This window comes from Periplaneta americana, chromosome 8 (genome assembly GCF_040183065.1).
Source record: "Periplaneta americana isolate PAMFEO1 chromosome 8, P.americana_PAMFEO1_priV1, whole genome shotgun sequence".
Classification (NCBI taxonomy): domain Eukaryota; kingdom Metazoa; phylum Arthropoda; class Insecta; order Blattodea; family Blattidae; genus Periplaneta; species Periplaneta americana.
The window spans coordinates 128655647-128674546 of record NC_091124.1 but is presented as its reverse complement, the minus strand read 5'-3'; the positions used below and the strand labels follow the sequence as shown (position 1 = coordinate 128674546).

At 35.8% G+C, this 18900-nt stretch overlaps 2 protein-coding genes across 3 annotated transcripts in view; one reads left to right on the top strand and one right to left on the bottom strand.

Annotated features, from left to right (window-relative positions):
- LOC138705031 (serine/threonine-protein kinase Nek8-like) overlaps positions 1–7005 on the bottom strand; it is a 232638-nt gene extending 225633 nt beyond the window's left edge. Inside the window, exon 1 of the mRNA XM_069833582.1 lies at positions 6879–7005. The gene's annotated coding sequence lies outside the window, so the exon portion shown is untranslated. The remainder of the gene's footprint in view (positions 1–6878) is intronic.
- Kul (Kuzbanian-like) overlaps positions 1–18900 on the top strand; it is a 690443-nt gene that overhangs the window by 20894 nt on the left and 650649 nt on the right. The gene's annotated exons all lie outside the window — the stretch shown is intronic.

Genomic DNA, 18900 nt, shown 5'->3' with positions numbered 1-18900 from the left:
CTGATCATAATGCAATTTCGTTTGAAGTTAATGTATTTCTACATGTAAATTCTCCTTAATGTATTAAAAGATTAAGAATAATTATTTCACATAAAAGGATTCTTAATTTCATTAATCGATTGTGTAATACAGTATTTATTGGTGTACTTAGTGTACTATTTTGATTAAAGCTTGTTCATTAACAAATTTTAGTGCAATGTTTTATATTTTGCTTGAACATTTTAATTAACGCTTTAAAAATTGTATTACAAAGAAAGCAAAATGTTCCGTATAATAATAATGCTAGTTGGCAGACAAGGCCATCAGGTTTTCTCTTCCACTCAACCAGGCTGAAAGCAGGTACAAAAAAAAATACAATACATTTGAATACAATCACAAAATTAAAGAAAGAGTACAATTTGTATAATCAGAATGGGTTATATTAAAACAATGACCGTTATCTGGAAACGATAGTTAATGAACACAACAAAGTAATAACTATATATCGATGGCTGAGAACCAGACTGTTCTAAGTCCAACTTTTTATAAGAAATAAATCTGTGTTTCATTGTGTTCCAGTTCTTGTCTGCATATACGAATCGAACAAAATTGTAAATATTCCTCTCCATAAGGTTGCTATGAAGCTATTCCAAATTGTTTAATGAAGATTTGAATGTCAGGAGCTTAAAATAGTTCTCCTGAAAAAAAAATAGTAAAATGGACTTGGAACAGTCTGGTTTTGGGCCATCGATATTAAAAACTCTGACTGTAAGAAACTAATTCTGTGTATTAAAAATATTTCTAAATAACTACTCTATATTTTAAAGGACTGAGAACTAAGACTGCCTCTGATGTACAGTACAGCGGCAGCGAATTTCAGGAGCGACCCATAGCTATTAAGAAAGAACTTGAGTACAATGATGTTTCATGTTGTGGCATATTCATTACATACGTCATTAAATGTTTTGATAAATTTGCGTAAAAGTCCGGTAATTTTTATAAATTACACAAACTTAAGAAAAAAGACCATAAAAACAAACTTAAACATACAAAAATAAAGCATTATGAGTACATAATGATGCAAACAATAAGTGTAAGAACGCATGGCATATAAGTATGAATGAATTTAGTCCACCGCTCTGGAATAACGGTTAGCATGTCTGACCGTGAAACGAGAGGGCCCGGGTTCAAATTCTGATTGGGACAAGTTACCTGGGTAAGGTTTTTTCTGGGGTTTTCCCTGAACCCAATAAGAACAAATGCTGGGTAACTTTCGGCTCTGGACCCTGAACTCATTCTGCTGGCATGATCACCTTCATTTCACTCAGACGCTAGATAACCATAGCAGTTGATAAACCGTCGTAAAATAACCAACTAAAAATAGTAATGACATTGGTAGACATATCTCTCATACTACATTCAACACGGGTAATATTACTCCAGACAAATTATCAAATTTTTTATTAGTTTTGTAGCTAAATACAATTGAATTCATACAACATCTTGAAACCTCATCTGGGGAGTTTTTATCCATGAGTAGCCTAATGAAGTTAATATCATTTTAATTCGAGAATGGTAACACGATAAGATGTTTATGAATCAATTACATACGGAATTGAGTAATTCTAAGAGCCAGATTTATTATGGCTTCTCAAATTTTATTTTAAAATCTATAATTAATGTAATTTTAGATCCATTGGTGTCTATTACTAATCAGTGTTTAGATTGAGGACAGTTTCCTAGACAGCTTCGCTAAACTTTCAGGCCCTTATTTCGATAGCAAACTTCTCTGGAAGATTTTCAAGAGCATTTTTCTTGTTAAAAAGATTAAAACAATTAATTCTTGCCAATGCCTTACTAAAAATGTATAATGTTTTTCTACCAATTTTATTTGAATTATGGAATTTTACTGTGGGAAAATAGTGTCATTGCTACAGACGTTTTTCTTCTTCATAAAAAATCTCTTCGTATTATTAACAGTTACGGCTTAAGAGAACATTGTAAGCCCTTATTCAATGAATGTGGAATTCTGTTTCTTAATTGTAAATTTTCGCTAATATAATGTTTGTATGAACATTTACATCAATGTATTTCTGGTAACGCAGTACATTTTCGCGAGATCGAAATAGGACAAACTCGTCTAATTTCGTGATAAAGTTTTAAGCTGTCAACTACTAAATGTACATAGACCAAATATAAATGATCGAAACGAAATTAAAATACTAACTACTGAGCCATTTATACCCGAATTCATACTTTCTAGAGACGAAATTGAAATAGAAAAGCTGAAAAATTACAACTCTCCAGGTATCAATCAAATTCCAGCAGAATTAATACAAGAGGGCAGAAGTGCATTATCTAGCGAAATTTATATACTTCTACTTGGTATGTGGGAAAAGAAAATTGTATCAGAACAATGGAAGAAGTTCATAAATGTACCTACAGTATGTTCAAGAAGGGGACAAGACTTAACTGTAGTAACTTTCGAGGAATACCACTTTCGTTGACGTCATACAAAATTTTGTCAAATATTCTTTTGAGGAGATTAACTTCATATGTAGATGAAATTATTGGGGATCATCAGTGTGGTTTTAGGCGTAATAGATCGACTATTGATCAGATTTTTTATATTCTACAGATATTGAAGAAAAAATGAGAGTATAAGAGTACAGTACATCACTTATTCACAGACTTCAAAAAGACATATGACTGGGTTAAGAGAGAAGTTTCATACAGTATTCTTATTGAATTTGGTATTTCCAAGATACTAGTTCGATTAATTAAAATGTGTCTCAGTGAAACGTACAGCAGACTCCGTATAGGCTAGGTCAGTTTCAGTCTGATGCTTTTCCAGTTCACTGCGGGCTAAAGCAAAGAGATGCACTATCACCTTTACTTTTTAACTTTGCTGTAGAATATGCCATTAGGAAAGTCCAGGATAACAGAGAGGGTTTGGAATTGAACGGGTTACATCAGTTGTATGTTTATGCGGATGACTTGAATATGTTAGGAGAAAATCCACGAACTATTAAGGAAAACACGAGAATTTTACTTGAAGCAAGTAAAGAGAAATCCTGAAAAGACAAAGTTTATGATTATGTCTGGTGACAAGAATATTGTACGAAAAAGAAATATAAAAATTAGAAATTTATCCTTTGAAGAGGTGGAAAAATTGAAATATCTTGGCGCAACAGGAACAAATATAATTTATACCCGGGAGAAAATTAAACTAGAATAAATATGGGAAATGGGTGTTATTGTTATTATTCTGTTGAGAAGCTTTTGTCATCCAGTCAGTTCTCAAAACAGTTGAAAGTTAGCATTTATAAAAGAGTTATATTACCGGTTGTTCTGTAAGGTTCTGAAACTTGGACTCTCACTTGAGAGAGGAACAGAGGTTAAGGATGTTTGAGAATAAGGTTCTTAGGAAAATATCTGAGGCTAAGAGGGATGAAGTTACAGGAGAATGGAGAAAGTTACAAAACACAGAACTGCACTCATTGTATTCTTCATCTGACATGGTTAGGAACATTAAATCCAAACATTTGAGATGGGCAGGATATGTAGCACGTATGGGCGATACGGAAATGCACATAGAGTGTTACTTGGGAGGCCGGAGGGTAAAAAGATCTTTGACTGAGACATAAATGCGAAGATAAAATTAAAATGTATTTGAGGGAGATGGCATATGATTTTTCAGACTGAATTAATCTTGCTCAGGATAGGGACCGATGGCGGGCTTATGTGAGGATGGCAATGAACCTCCAGGGTTCCTTAAAAGCCATAAATAAGTGAGTGAGTGAATGAGTAAATAAGTAAGATCTTCAAGTAACGAAAATAAGAAGTTGCGATTCTAGGAATATAAAAGTTAAAGATAGATGATTGAAGTATATTATATTGAGTTTCCGAAAATTTATTATAATTCATCACCAGTATTACATAAAATGTATGTGTACCTTTTGTGAAAGATTTGAGAACTCTGATAATTTCGTGACAAAGCTTTTAGTCGCTCTCTATGCTACTTCCCATGCATTTGAAGTCCCACTTATAAACAGTCAATCCTGGACACTTTTCATGAGACCATTGGTCACACTGTAGACATTGTATCCATGGTTCTCTTAAAGTATCGCTCTTATAGTTCCCAGATCAGGAAGTACACAAGTCACTCGTTGACCTTCTTCGCTTCTTAGCTGATGTTGATTAATTTCTTATCCCAGAACTTAACGACTGAGAAACTTCTACCTTCTTTTGATTTATTCTATTATTGTTCTCGGGTCTCTCGGCGCCTTTGGATGATGATCTGCTTTCACAGCACTTTGAATGGAACTGGAATTCTGTATGATCCCGGAACAGGACGGCCACGGCATTTTTTCCTCCTCCTACTTTTGGGGTCCCTTGGCTGTTGTGCCTGGTGATCATCTTGTACAATGCTTCCACTCAAACTGGAATTGTCTTTGACGAACACTCATGCCTCTTGTGCATCACTTCTTTTCCGAAGTCGCTGAACTGGAGTAAGAATTCCTACGTTCTCATCTGAAGCTGCAGTAGCTGATCCTACAGTGACAGTGGCATCTGGAGTTGGAAATGCTGCTTCTGCTGTATCATGGACCTCATTAACTTTATAAACACTCTCAGCAATTGCATTTCTGTTCCAAGGATGTATGCCACACTTGGTAAAAGCAGACGTAATTTTCAGATGAGACATAATTTCAGTTAACACTCCTTTCAAGATGAGAAGGAAATTATGTGTAGTTGGTGTGTAGCTTTTCCTCTTGAGGTGATATTAAACTTTCGACCTCCTCAACATCTTAGTGTCCGAAGATTCCAACGTCCAGGGGCTGCAACAAATGAGTGATGTGACTTCGAAAAGTCACAAAATAAATCTCATTTTGTTCGCTGAATTAAAGTGCTTCTGCGAAAATGTGGCTGTGATGTGAATCCATAATTAATATTATGGGACTGATAGGCGGAATGAATGCCGAACAAGTGCTGAAGAAACTTAATGAAGATGTCTGATTTAATCCATCCATGTTACCAAACATTTTGGAGAAGTTTTGTTTTGAAGATAACCTGATAGACTAGTTCCTTTAAAAATTACTAGATTGAGTCCACACACTCCTGCAGAAAGAAGAACTATTGACGTCCCGCCTCCCGCAGTCGTTAGCTGCATAACTTTACTGGCTCTTTTAGGAACAAAATTGAATCCACTTTCGTCAAGATTCCAAATTTTTTTGGAATTATTTTTTAGGCCTGTTCTTTCCAGATCCTGTTCTAGGCAATCATAAAACTCGCCAATGTTTTCTGTCGTTGAGCCCGGGTTCAAATCATAGTTCGGACAAGTTACCCGTTAGAGGTTCTTTTCCGGAGTTTTTCCTCAACCCAATAAGAGCAACTGCTGGGTAACTTTTGTCGCCGGACCCTGGACTCATTTCGCCGGCATTATCACCTTCATATCATTCAGACGCTAGACAACCATAGCAGTTGATAAAACGTTATAATGTAACCCACTAAAATATATTCTAGGCATGTGTAAGTAAGAAACCCTTCCAAGTATGCAATCCAACTCTCACAGGCAAATATGTAAACTCATCTTCATCAAATTTTTTCAGTGGATGGAGCTGAAAGCATAGAACTATCATGAAGTTAGATTCTGTGTAATTCTCCATTTTAAAAACGTGGAAATATGCTAAGAAAAGAAGCGTGCAACATAAGGAACTGAGGGACAATGTGATATAGGCCATAACTCTATAATTTTTTATACAAAATGCAAAAATGAGCTTTATTCTTGCCCTATATTGTTGAATTAGCAATAAAGTCGTCGAGAATCCGCTTAAAAATATTCTTGAAACAGACAAATATTCACTCAAGCAGCTCTAGTAAGAACCAAATCAATTCCTTTAGTAGTTAAAAAAGACGCGCAGAAAGCGCTGTTATCTCAAATCTCAAAACACCACAAGAAAATATAGTTCTTGCCATCTATAGGACTGAAAAGAAATTTCCTTTTTCTGCCAGTATAAATTATTCGTATCAAAGGAAAGAAGAAATATAACGAAATTGTCCGTGTCACAAGATTAGCCGAGTTTGCCCCAACCTTAACCTTTTGTTTCTAAACGTAGATTAGCCGAGACTTGTAATAGTCATACATTATTGTGGGCGTGAAGCGTTTTAATAAAATTCGTTTTAACATTAGAAATAGGAACGAGTTTTCAAAACTAAATTAAGAGACTTGCTCTTCAGAAAAAAACTTTTCACAGTTCAGAAATATGTATCTTGAATGTAAATTTAACTAACTTGTATATAAATAGTTTTAATTTAGATTAGCCTAAGCTTATTTTAATTTTGTATTATTTAATGGTTTTTCTAAACTAAACAAACCCGAACTATACTAAAACTAAAACTTAACAAAAACAAACGAAACTATAAACTAAACTAAACTGAACTATTTGTATTTCCATGAAGGAAGTGCAGATTAATTTAATTCCACATGGAGTTTGTGTATGTCCCTTGGTCCATGTTAGCTTTTAACCATGCCCACCACGTGACACTTCTCATTAAGGAAAAATATATCTGAGGTTTTGTAAATGTGAATAATAATTTTGTTCCTCCATTAAATGGTTTATCTTTAATTAATTAATTACGAAAGAATTCACGCGTTCACATCATGTACGAATTTCTTCATTCGTTTCATTCTCATATTCGTTCATGAATTTATTTTATCCTTCGTTAATTAACTACAGGAAATCTTGTGGTGTATCATAGCCTCTTCGTTAGATACATAGAATACAATATTAATTTGAATACAGAATATGTTATATAAAGCGTTCTCAAATTGTAATTGATATTGATTGCTCGTATTGATATTTTAAAGAACAATTACTGTTGACATACATGTTTCTTACCGGATATGCGGAATAGTGCAATTTCGGTTGTGAGCAGTGATCAGTCTCCTGTCGTCCGCCATATGCACACTCACTCCATTATTATGGACGTGATCCGTCTCCAGCTGATGCACAGTCTTCACTGTCAGACCGGTTTTGAACCCAGGCCTGCCTTCACTTTCCTTTTTTGCGATTCAAACCTAATAGTGACAATATGGAAACTTGCAGCTGGGCGTCTAAACCTGTTCATGCGGCCCTGGAAATCAGAGTAAATACAGCCCTTAGCATTTTCCTCTTGAAATGCTGCTCTGCGTATATATCAATTGAATCGTTGATCATACCGTTGTAGAGGCCGGGAAGACCGCAATTACTACTAGGCCTACCGCAGTAGTCGGAAGTAAAGAAGAAAGTCCGAAATATGTAAGAAGGAGACGAAGCGCTTTTGTGATGATGATAATTAGAGCCCGGATATGCATTTATTTTGTTTAAAATAGGCAAGCATATAGGCACTAAAAAAGTAAAAATAGGCAGTGAAATAGGCATTTATTATTCATGGAAACAGACAAAAAAAGACAAATAATAAACTATCCCATACGGTACTCACTTTCCTTGATTACATGTCACAACAAGATGACTTTTTAAGTTGTCAACTGTCATAGTGTGACGCCTGTTAGAGAGAACGTTTTTCATGGTGGAAAAAGATCTTTCTACTGCTACTGAAGTGATTGGAGCAAACTTAAAACAACTTATTTCAGAAGTACTGTCTGTACTTTTTTTCAGAGATCGGGAAAAGCCGACTGTGTATTGTCTCAAAAAGAGGGGTGTGAGAAGGTATTAGAGACTTCAAAGTACGCGTGACTTGTGCGCGCAAGCGACAACAGTAACGGGACCTGGAGACTTGCTTTTAATACTTCCCTCATCCGCTTTCTTTCGTTGGTAAACCCCGAAGTGATCTGAGCACTGAGGGTTATACTGTTCAAACATCTTTGTTAAGTGATATAAAAGTTGGAATCGGTAGGGGAGAAAAGTTTACGACTTCTTGGAAACATATGTATTGCCGGAGAATAAGATTCTCAGCAAAATTTATGTGAGGTGAATATATATTTTTAATTTATACAACCGTTCTTTTTTGTTTTTTGATATAATTTATGTGCGGTTTACTTTAAATGCATTAAAAGATATATAAAATGTACCATAACAACGTAAAAAGGCTAAAAAATGCATTTAATCTTAAAATAGGCAACGGGAGTTAAAATAGGTAAAAAAGGCAAACTAAAAATTGGGCCTATCGTCCCCAAATGTGTGGAAAAGTGTTTATCTCTAATAGGTCTTTCATACATACACTCATCACTCGATAGAATAAATATGCAAGAGTATTTATTGTGTAATGTTGCAAAAGTAAAAAATAATGAATAAAATATTATGCATAGCTGAAATCTTTAATCCTATTTTTCTCAAAACACGGTTTCCTGTCATAGGTCCCTATTACATACATAGAACTCCTCAAGTATATTACCTACGCATACTTGCTTCATAACATCACAAATTTCAAGATGCGCTTCATCCGTGACGAATTCGCTATTGTACAGTACTTTACACAGTTGGAATGAAGAAAAATGTGTAACTTATTCTGCTAGATGTTTGGCGTCAGTTGTTTTCCGTGGTGCATCTGGTAGGTTGTTTTATTGCTGTGTCTTCATTAAGCAGCTTCCTCTATTTACTTTGAAAGTGTTGTTAGATTTTGCTGACCTTTCAACTTTTGTTCTAAGCCTTTTTACACACTATCTTACGACTGAAGGATGTGGAGTGCATTTTTCCTTTCCTCCCCCCTCCCACTCGCAAATTGTTGCATATTTTGAGTAGCTCCTTTCGACGTGATCTGCAGAATCTTTAAGGACAATACCACAGCGGAATGAAATCCACTGAATCGCTACGCCCTTCTGTTGTTTATTTATGGAGATCAATACCAGCAACAGTTCGAAAGCTCATTAATTTTCTTCCGAAATGGAAACTTAAAGTTTTGGAAACTTTTGCAGTAGTAGTAATAATTACCAACGAGAGGTCTGTTGACTTAACATTCGGATCTACAGGGTGTTTCAAAAATACGGGGCATAATTTCAGGTATGTATTTCCCACATGTAGACAATCAAAATAGTTCATTACAACATGTGTCCGGAAATGCTTTATTTCCGAGTTATGACCTTCACAACATTGAAATTCACCGGAAGGTTTTTCTTTCCGCAAGTCATTGCCGTCAAAGGTGACATTAAGAGGGCACTCTGACAGTTCATTCCGAGGCGAAGGTTACATTCAGTGTTGTGTAGGCGTTAGACTGTGCCACATGTATTCAAATCAAGAGCTGGCAGAGATACACTTCATGTACGGTAAAGCGGACGGCAATGCTGCGCTGGCTCGTCGTTTGTACCAGGAGAGGTACCCACAGCGACAATGTCCAGATCGGAAGACATTTGTACGTCTCCATTACCGTCTGTGCGAGTATGGAAAATTTAACTCTCCTGGTTTGGGAAGGGGACGACCAAGATCTACAACTCCAGAAGTACAGGAGGAGATTCTGGAGGCTGTGAACATGACTCTTTCTATCAGCACACGAAGGGTAGCGTTGCAAGTCAATGTTCCTCATACGACTGTCTGGAGACTGTTGAAAGAGTATCAATTGTATCCATATCATTTGCAACGTGTACAGGCCCTGTCACCAGCAGATTACCCTGCACGAGTTAGGTTCTGTCAGTGGTTCTTGCAGCATTGTGGTGTAAATCCGAACTTTCCTGCCTTAGTATTATTTACAGATGAAGCACATTTCATACGAGATGGCATGACAAATTTCCACAATCAGCATGTATGGACGTATGAAAACCCACGTGCAACTGTTCCATCTCATCACCAGGTGCGGTTCTCCCTCAACATGTGGGCCGGTATCATTGGTGATCGATTAGTTGGACCCTATGTACTTGTAAACAGACTTACGGGGCAGGCGTACACAAACTTCCTGGAAAACACCATACCTCATGTTTTAGAAGACACTCCACTGATCAATCGTCAACACATTCACTTCTTGCATGATGGCGCTCCTTCACACTTCAATCGTACGGCTCGCCGGTACTTGGATCGAAGGTTTGCTATCGATGGATAGGTAGAGGTGGCCCAATTGCTTGGCCTCCACGCTTACCTGATCTGAACCCTCTCGATTTCTACTTGTGGGGCCATTTAAAATCATTGGTTTATTCGTCTCCGGTGCCTGATTTGGAATCCCTTCGGAATCGAATTGTGGCATGTTCTGAGGACATACGCAATACTCCTGGAGTTTGGGATCGTGTTCGCAGGTCAATGAGACATCGATGTGAGGTCTGTATTCAAGCAGGAGGTGGACATTTTGAACATCTTCTGTAATGACAACGACCTGCGGAAAGAAAAACGTTCCGGTGAATTTCAATGTTGTGAAGGCCATAACTCGGAAATGAAGCATTTCCGGACACATGTTGTAATGAACTATTTTGATTGTCTACATGTGGGAAATACATACCTGAAATTATGCCCCGTATTTTGAAACACCCTGTACAAATAACCGGAAACCAGTGGCGAACGGTGGATTTGAAAGTTGAGGAGGCTAAGATGTCTATTAAAAATATAGGGCCTGTCACGTGTCTCATTATCAGGGAAGGGATTTGGAGTACTATAAAGTAATAGTGAAATATTGTATATATAGCCAAAATTGTTGTGAACTTGAACCGAGCTATTGCACTGATAAAGCAGTACTACAGTTCAGTCAATGAAAATTACACGCAAATTTTTGCGAAATTATTTCAGAACCGGCACGGTATTTGCTCCTCCAGAGTATAAAGAACTAAATAGAGTAGTTGTGTTCAAGTGTGTCAGTCAGCAGTTCGTGCACATTACTTTCCGAAAAATAGAACAAGTACATTGTATACAAAATTAAGAACACGTATTTCAGAATGTGATGGTGTGTTTATTATTTAAAACAATAAACTGTTCTGCAGATTTTGTAAACGTTATGTCCCAGATTGTAGGAATTTAACGTGAAGTGGGTGACCAGGTTCTCAGAATAAAAAGAAAAAACAGGACACTTATTAAATTTGATATGAATCCACATTTTATCTAAACATTCATTATTAGGGCTAGGATTTTGATGGCCTGTAAATCATGAAATAATGTTCTAAAACAATGCATTTATGACCTAAAAATCTTTCAGAAATGCCCTTAAAAATTCCGTAAAAGTTGATCTTACATAATTGGCTAAGTAGGAAATGAAGTTTTGTACTACTTAATATTTAGACTAATAATTAAATTAAATTTTACATACTTTTTTTAAGTAGTACATTTTAATTATTTTACCTGATGTAGTTTCCATGTATGATCGCTCACCTCTGCGTTGGTATGTGGACGTGAGGTGAGCAGTCGGCTGGTCAGTCTTGGCCCATGGATTTAGTTTACTTTTAGTTTCCATGTAGTCTACCACGAGACCACTCATCCCGAATTAGCAGGTATAGAGGAGTCTATATTGAAGGGGTGGTTGTACTGATTCATTATGTGAGGGTGTACTACATTAAAATGGCAATATTTGTGTAGGAAAACGATTAAAATATTATACAAAATAATGGATATTAATGGACAAAATATGTAAAGAAAATATCAAAGGAAATAAACATTATTTTACATCAATAATGAGAATTTATGTCCAAAATTAAATGAAGATTCCTAAAAAATTACCGAATAAAAAAGATGCTCTTATGAGTTGAAACAGGCAAAAAATGCAAAAAAAATGCCGTAACAATATGTCTTAAAATACTCAGTTTACCACATAACGTATAAACACTAAAGCAGCTGTGTTTCTGGCTTACTAGAAAAAAAGATGCAATTTCATCAAAATCCTAGCCCTATTCATTATTACTTGTGTTTATATAATGCCAGTGTGCAATAGGGTCCAGTTTTATTTATTTTAAATAAAATAGTCCTAGTACCTGCTATTAATAATATTCCACTATATACTGAAATAAAGAAAAAGGCTCTCGTACAATATGAAAAGTAATTAGGTTGCCCTCAGATGACGTTTGGATTAACTACCAGCGAAGAGAGAGAAACCTGAAAACTCAGAAAGAATGTATTCAATATCTTGATGAAATTATGAACAATTATATTCAAGAAACAAAATTAGAAAAAAAAATTGCCTAGGAAAACCCACTGGAACAAATAGAAGTAGAGGATAAATTAGACCTACTGGAGAAAGTTAAAAATAAGATACTAATACAGAAGTTTTGAAATTCCTGGGATTGGAAACAATAAATACAATGTATCCTGAGGATGAATACCTACACATCTACAGCGATGGTTCACTGATGGAAGAAGGGTGTTGTGTAGGCGCTGGAGTGTGCAGCACACTCTTCAATTTGTGCGCTTCTGCAGGAAGATTAAAAACTAATTTTTAATGGAGAACTAGAAGCACTACGCATTGCCTTGTCCCAACTCTGTGTTAGATTAAATTCATTCCACAAAGTGGCTATATTTTGTGACTGCGCCTCTGCTATTCAAGTCATATCAAATTCAAGATATATACCGACATTCAAAGTTTCGAAAATCAAAACATTAATCAAGATATTACAAGAAGCAGGTAAAGAAATCACACTCCAATGGACTCTTTCTCATGTTGGTATCAAAAGAAATGAGACAGCTGATCTTCTGGCGAAAGAAGTTACAAAAAAAGTTGACCCCCCCCCCCCCCACAGGAAACAACTCCATCTTTTTTTTTTCAGCAAAATCAATAATCATTTCCACTTTTAGAAAGAAAAGATCAAACCAACTGAGAGGAATTAGCCAAGGGAAAATGTGGGCGAAATTGGCAACGGAAAAAACATCATTCCGGAAACTTCCCGAAGTGAAGCTGTAGCAGCATTCCGCCTAACTACAGGACACGACTGCTTGGCAGAACACCTCCATCGCTTCAACATTCTGGATTCACCGAACTGTATACTGTGCAAAAGAAATGCCATCATGAATTGCGACCATCTTAAGAAATGTACTGCACTTCACACATTCTGGAATGGGACAAATGGGCAAATACAGTATATTGGGAGGCTAGAAGACTCATGGCTGAGTTCCAATAGTCTGGAGCATAACTTACTTACTTACTAACTAACTTACTTACTTACTTACTTACTTACTGGCTTTTAAGGAACCCGGAGGTTCATTGCCGCCCTCACATATGCCCGCCATTGGTCCCTATCCTGTGCAGATTAATCCAGTCTCTATCAACATATCCCACCTCCCTCAAATCCATTTTAATATTAATATTATTGGTCCCATCTACGTCTCGGTCTTTTCCTTCCGGCCTCCCAACTAACACTCTATATGCATTTCTGGATTCGCCCATACGTGCTACATGCCCTGCCCATCTCAAACGTCGGGATTTAATGTTCCTAATTATGTCAGGTGAAGAATACAATGCATGCAGTTCTGTGTTGTGTAACTTTCTCCATTCTCCTGTAACTTCATCCCTCTTAGCCCCAAATATTTTCCTAAGCATCTTATTCTCAAATACCCTTAACCTATGTTCCTCTCTCAAAGTGAAAGTCCAAGTTTCACAACCATAAAGAACAACCGGTAATATAACTGTTTTATAAATTCTAACTTTCAGATTGCTTGACAACAGACTGGATGATAAAATCTTCTCAACCGAATAATAACAGGCATTTCTCATATTTATTCTGTGTTTAATTTCCTCCCGAGTATCATTTATATTTGTTACTGTTGCTCCCAGATATTTGAATTTTTCCACTTCTTCAAAGTATAAATTTCCAATTCCTATATTTCCATTTCGTACAATATTCTCGTCACGAGACATAATCTTATACTTTGTCTTTTCGGGATTTATTTCCAAACCTATTTCTTTACTTGCTTCAAGTAAAATTCCCGTGTTTTCCTTAATAGTTCGTGGATTTTCTCCTAACACATTCAAGTCATCCGAATAAACATACAACTGATGTAACCCGTTCAATTCCAAACCCTCTCTGTTATCCTGGACTTTCCTAATGGCATATTCTATAGCAAAGTTAAAAAGTAAAGGTGATAGTGCATCTCCTTGCTTTAGCCCACAGTGAATTGGAAACGCATCTGACAGAAACTGACGGACTCTGCTGAACGTTTCACTGAGACACATTTTAATTAATCGAACTAGTTTCTTGGGAATACCAAATTCAATAAGAATATCATATAAAACTTCTCTCTTAATCGAGTCATATGCCTTTTTGAAATCTATGAATAAATGATTTTTCTCCATTATCTGTCGAATGAAAAATATTTGATCAATAGTTGATCTATTATGCCTAAAACTACATTGATGATCCCCAATAATTTCATCTACATATGGAGTCAATCTTCTGAAAAGAATATTGGACAAAATTTTGCATGACGTTAACAAAAGTGATATTCCTCGAATGTTACTGCAGTTAGTCTTGTCCCCCTTTTTAAAGATAGGTACGATTATTGAGTCCTTCCATTGTTCTGGTACAATTTCCTTTTCCCAAACAGCAAGTACAAGCTTACAAATTTCGTTAGATAATGCGCTTCCACCCTCTTGTATTAATTCTGCTGGAATTTGGTCGATACCTGGAGACTTATAATTTTTCAGATTTTCTGTCGCAATTTCGACGTCAGAAAGTGTGGGTTCGGGTATAAATGGCTCAGCAGTTTGTATTTCAATTTCGTCCTGATCATTTCTACTTGGCCTATGTATATTTAGTAGTACTGAAAATAGTTTTTCCATCTGTTCAGGATTGAATGAAAGTCTGCAAGATTAATAATAATAATAATAATAATAATAATAATAATAATAATAATAATAATAATAATTTATTTTAAAGTAGTAAATAATATACTATTTACAATAACTAGACTATAATAATTATGCAAGTACATAATAGAGTAGCATGGATGCTTGGCTTAAGTCATTGTTGACAAATTTGTTTATTGCAACTAGTTTGGGTTAATTAGTTAACTTATCTGCTTAAAAATTAGTTCAGGTTAATTGGACCTCACATCCATGTCACTGTATTCTGAACTTCTTTCATAGCAAAATTTTTGCTTCATACCTTCGAACTATTTTAACATTCTGCATGAAGATTAACTGTACAATCTGCATCATATTTCTTTGATGAGTGACTTTGGCCTAGAAGTGTTGGTCTTTCCTTTAGGAAACTATAGAAGTTCATGCAAAATACATTTTTGAAACGACAATTTGTGATTAACATCGCCTTTATGGCTTTAACTGAAAACTGATTCCTTTCTTCAGACTAAATTGAATTCATCAATGGAAACACTCTTTCTGCTGATGCATTGGTGCCAGATTCCTAACACAAAACTGACAATCTGAATTATGTTTGTAAAACTAATGTATTTGTCTTTCATAATAAAATAGAAGAAAAATAAATATTTTAACAACAATGTAGGGAAACGAGACGCCATTTTTAAAGAACGGGACAGGGGACAAGAGGCTGAAAAAAGGAACAGTTCTTTTTTAAACAGGTCACCCTAACGTAAAGCGCCAGGTAAGTACTATTATACACAAACGTGCTTATGATGACAAATTGAATTGTGAGACTGGAGTTACACTGCCTCAGCTGCTGCGCCACCCGCCAATTCGTGCCTTAAATCCCCCATCCGCGCATCGCTAAATGACGTCACCCGCTCCATCTCAAGGTTGTGATGGATACATTGAATCTTCGTCTGTCAATCAATCTATACTTCGTTTGAATTTGTCGTGTAGTATAGAAATAAAATTCTGGGCGAGACAAAACTCGTCTGAAAATGTGTCGGTCGCCGTTCTGGGATCGCATCCTAATACTAGACCGAACTTAGACATATTCACATCAACACAGTAGATAAGACACACTTAGTGAAGTTTCAAATGTGTTATCGAACACATATCTTAATGACGTCATTGAAGATGTAACAGTTTCCCTAGAAAAGGATGAGACGATTGAATATTCCTAAGTCTCAGATGTAAGACACTGCGCATGATCAGAGACCAGAGCACTGATACACATGATAACGAATATTGAGTTACTTAAATTCAGGCTATTTGGTTTGTTACTAGCATCGTTCTGAAATTCACTTCAAAAACTGCAAAAAATATGATAATATTGCGTAAATAAAAGATAAATATATACATAAATCGTGTAGTTAAATCGACAATGGACCTTCATGACTAGATTGACACTCCGCACAGAAAGGAAAGCTTTCGTGTCGTTTCAATAGCTCAGACGCTAAGATTTCTGCGTGTTGTATAGAAGAGTGCCAGTTCGATTCCTCGTCTACACAACTATTTTTTTTTGTCTAAATAACTTTGAAATAGCTAAATAACGTTGAAATAGAGTTTTAAAAAGTCCTCAGATTAAGTGTTAATGATCATAGACAATACAAAATTACAAGTTATAATATTATAAACGTTAATCTAATGAATGCATTTATACACACACACACACACACACACACACACACACGCACACACACACACACACAATGTAAATGCATGTATATTAAAAACTAACAATTAAAATGAAATTAAAAAATATTCCTAAGCCACACAGACACACTTTTATAAAGGTTTAGAGTCCTTAGGCTATGTCATTTGTTGAGTAATTATTACAATATTTTATTAGTAGCTTTCCCATATGTGTAAGAAATGCACTCGCACAAAAACAATTTTTGTTAAAAGTGTGGCTTTGGATTATTTCATTCCCACCCCTTCAGTTGATTTGAACTATTTTATCTACGTGTTTGCAATAGTGTTTAATTTAATGTGAATTCAATTTTATTCATGTTATGATTGAACGAAAAAGCACTTTTGCAGTTATTGACTAATTACATATATTAATACTAATTATTAAATGCATCTGTTAAGTTACCAATTGCAGTATCTTTTGCAAAATCTTGAATGTTTAATTTGTCAATAATATTTCTTTACTATATACTATAAGACGTTAAAAGAATTTGCAATAGATTTGGGATCCTCTACTTTATAATCACTGGTTTTAATGAACAAATATTTTCTTTCATATAATATCTACAAGGTTAACTTTAATAATATTCCGAATAGCTTTAATTGAATTATCTGAATTTTGTACTTTTCTATTCAAATGTATTCTATTTCCCTCTTTCATAATTTTTGATAAAATACACTGTACTTCTTGTAGTATTTAAGAACACGAGGATCATTACATTGCAACTCATTACATATAGATTCTTCTTTTTAATACATGAGATTTTGAAGTCCCTGCGTTATCTACATGTTTTAACTTTAGAATTTTTTCACAACATTGAGTGGAGAACATCCACTGAAGTGATTCTGAAATTAAGTGAAAAATACTATACATTTACTCTTAATATCAGTAGTATACGTTTTCCCAAGATTCATTTCGTAGACATAAATGTAAATAATCACTAGATAGTCTACAGCATTTACGACCCTTTTATAGTTTTTAAATTAATATTTTGAAATTGTTCAGTAATATTGGAAACAAGATTTGTTTATCATGTTCATACAAGTCATTGATTATAGGTGCTGTCGAATAGGAATTCAGTGTAATTCAGTGTACAAAACTTTTACCAATGGCTGTGTTACTTCAGCTTGTATGCTATGGGAAAATGACCCTACGAATAAGGTTTCCAGTTTCAAGGAGTGAATTTAATTTACTTTTACGGAAAAGTTCCGAGAGATAATCTATGTTTATGTCACTACAGATCACAAATTCCATATGAGATTTCTAAAATCTTTTCTTTACAAATTCAATGTTGGCTATAAATATTAATAAATGTAAGAAATATAAATGTAGTTAGAAGTCTGATTTACATTATAAAAAGCAAGAAGTTATATTCCTCGGCAAGATTCGAACTTTCGATGTTTGGTTTTGTCGTCCAACGCATAAGCACGGACCTATTCAATGCTTATGTTAATAATCTACAATTTAGCTGTAGCAATGTGGTGTCATAACTTGGGATTTGTTTACTTAATGTAATTATTTTTAATTTGATTAGTTTCGCAACAATTGAACTTCCTGTTATATCCTCTTATTTAAATATTTAATTGAGGGTTGATTTATGAACTCTTACTGTGCAAGATGCCCCTTATTTCAATAATTCTATATCACGTTAAATAGTCATGTCTACACTAAAGTATTATCGTCATCCCTCATTTCTCATCGTAATGGCGAACCGACGTGACATGAGACAGCGATTTATAGCTCTAGTTGAGGCTGGATATGGGGCTAGATCTACTGGTCGTTTGGTCGGTGTTCCTGGAAGTACAGCCGCGAGGGGGTTCATCGTTACCAAAATTCAGGGGAGGTCAAAAATCGCCCTATTCCTGGGCGTCCGCGGATTTCTTCATTGGAAGAGGATGCTCTCTTATTCGAGACAGTTCGACAGGACCCCTTTCGGACTGCTAACGAAATAAGAGCAGCATCTAACTTTCCCGGTTCTTCACAGACTGTGATCAGCAGGTTGAGGAACCGCGGTATTAGGAGCCGGAGGGCTGCGCAAATGGAAATATTGGGGGAAGCATAAGCTGTCAACCGTCTTGCCTTCGCTACCAATCGAGTGGATTTGGATTGGAGAAATGTAATTTTCTCCGAAGAAACAACCATCTCGAGTGACTACGAAGGTCCTGTCCGTGTCTATCGTGAGGATGGTCTCCGACATGATCAGCGCTATGTGCACCGACGTGAAAGATCGGGACTTTAGCATATCGTGTTGGGGGTGGACCTGGCGTTATAGAACGCATCGATGGCCGGTTTAATGCGGGAACTTACGAGCACATTCTGGAAAATATTTTCCTTCCTTCCGTCCGAGAACGTTTTTCCGAAGGAACATTGCTGTTCCAGCAGAGTAACCATCCCGTGCACTATGCCGCAAGCATTCAAAGATGGTTTCAAAGGAGACCCGAGATCGAAATCATTAATTGGCCTCCGAAGTCACCTGATTTGAATGTCATCGTAAATTTATGGGCGGAATTGAA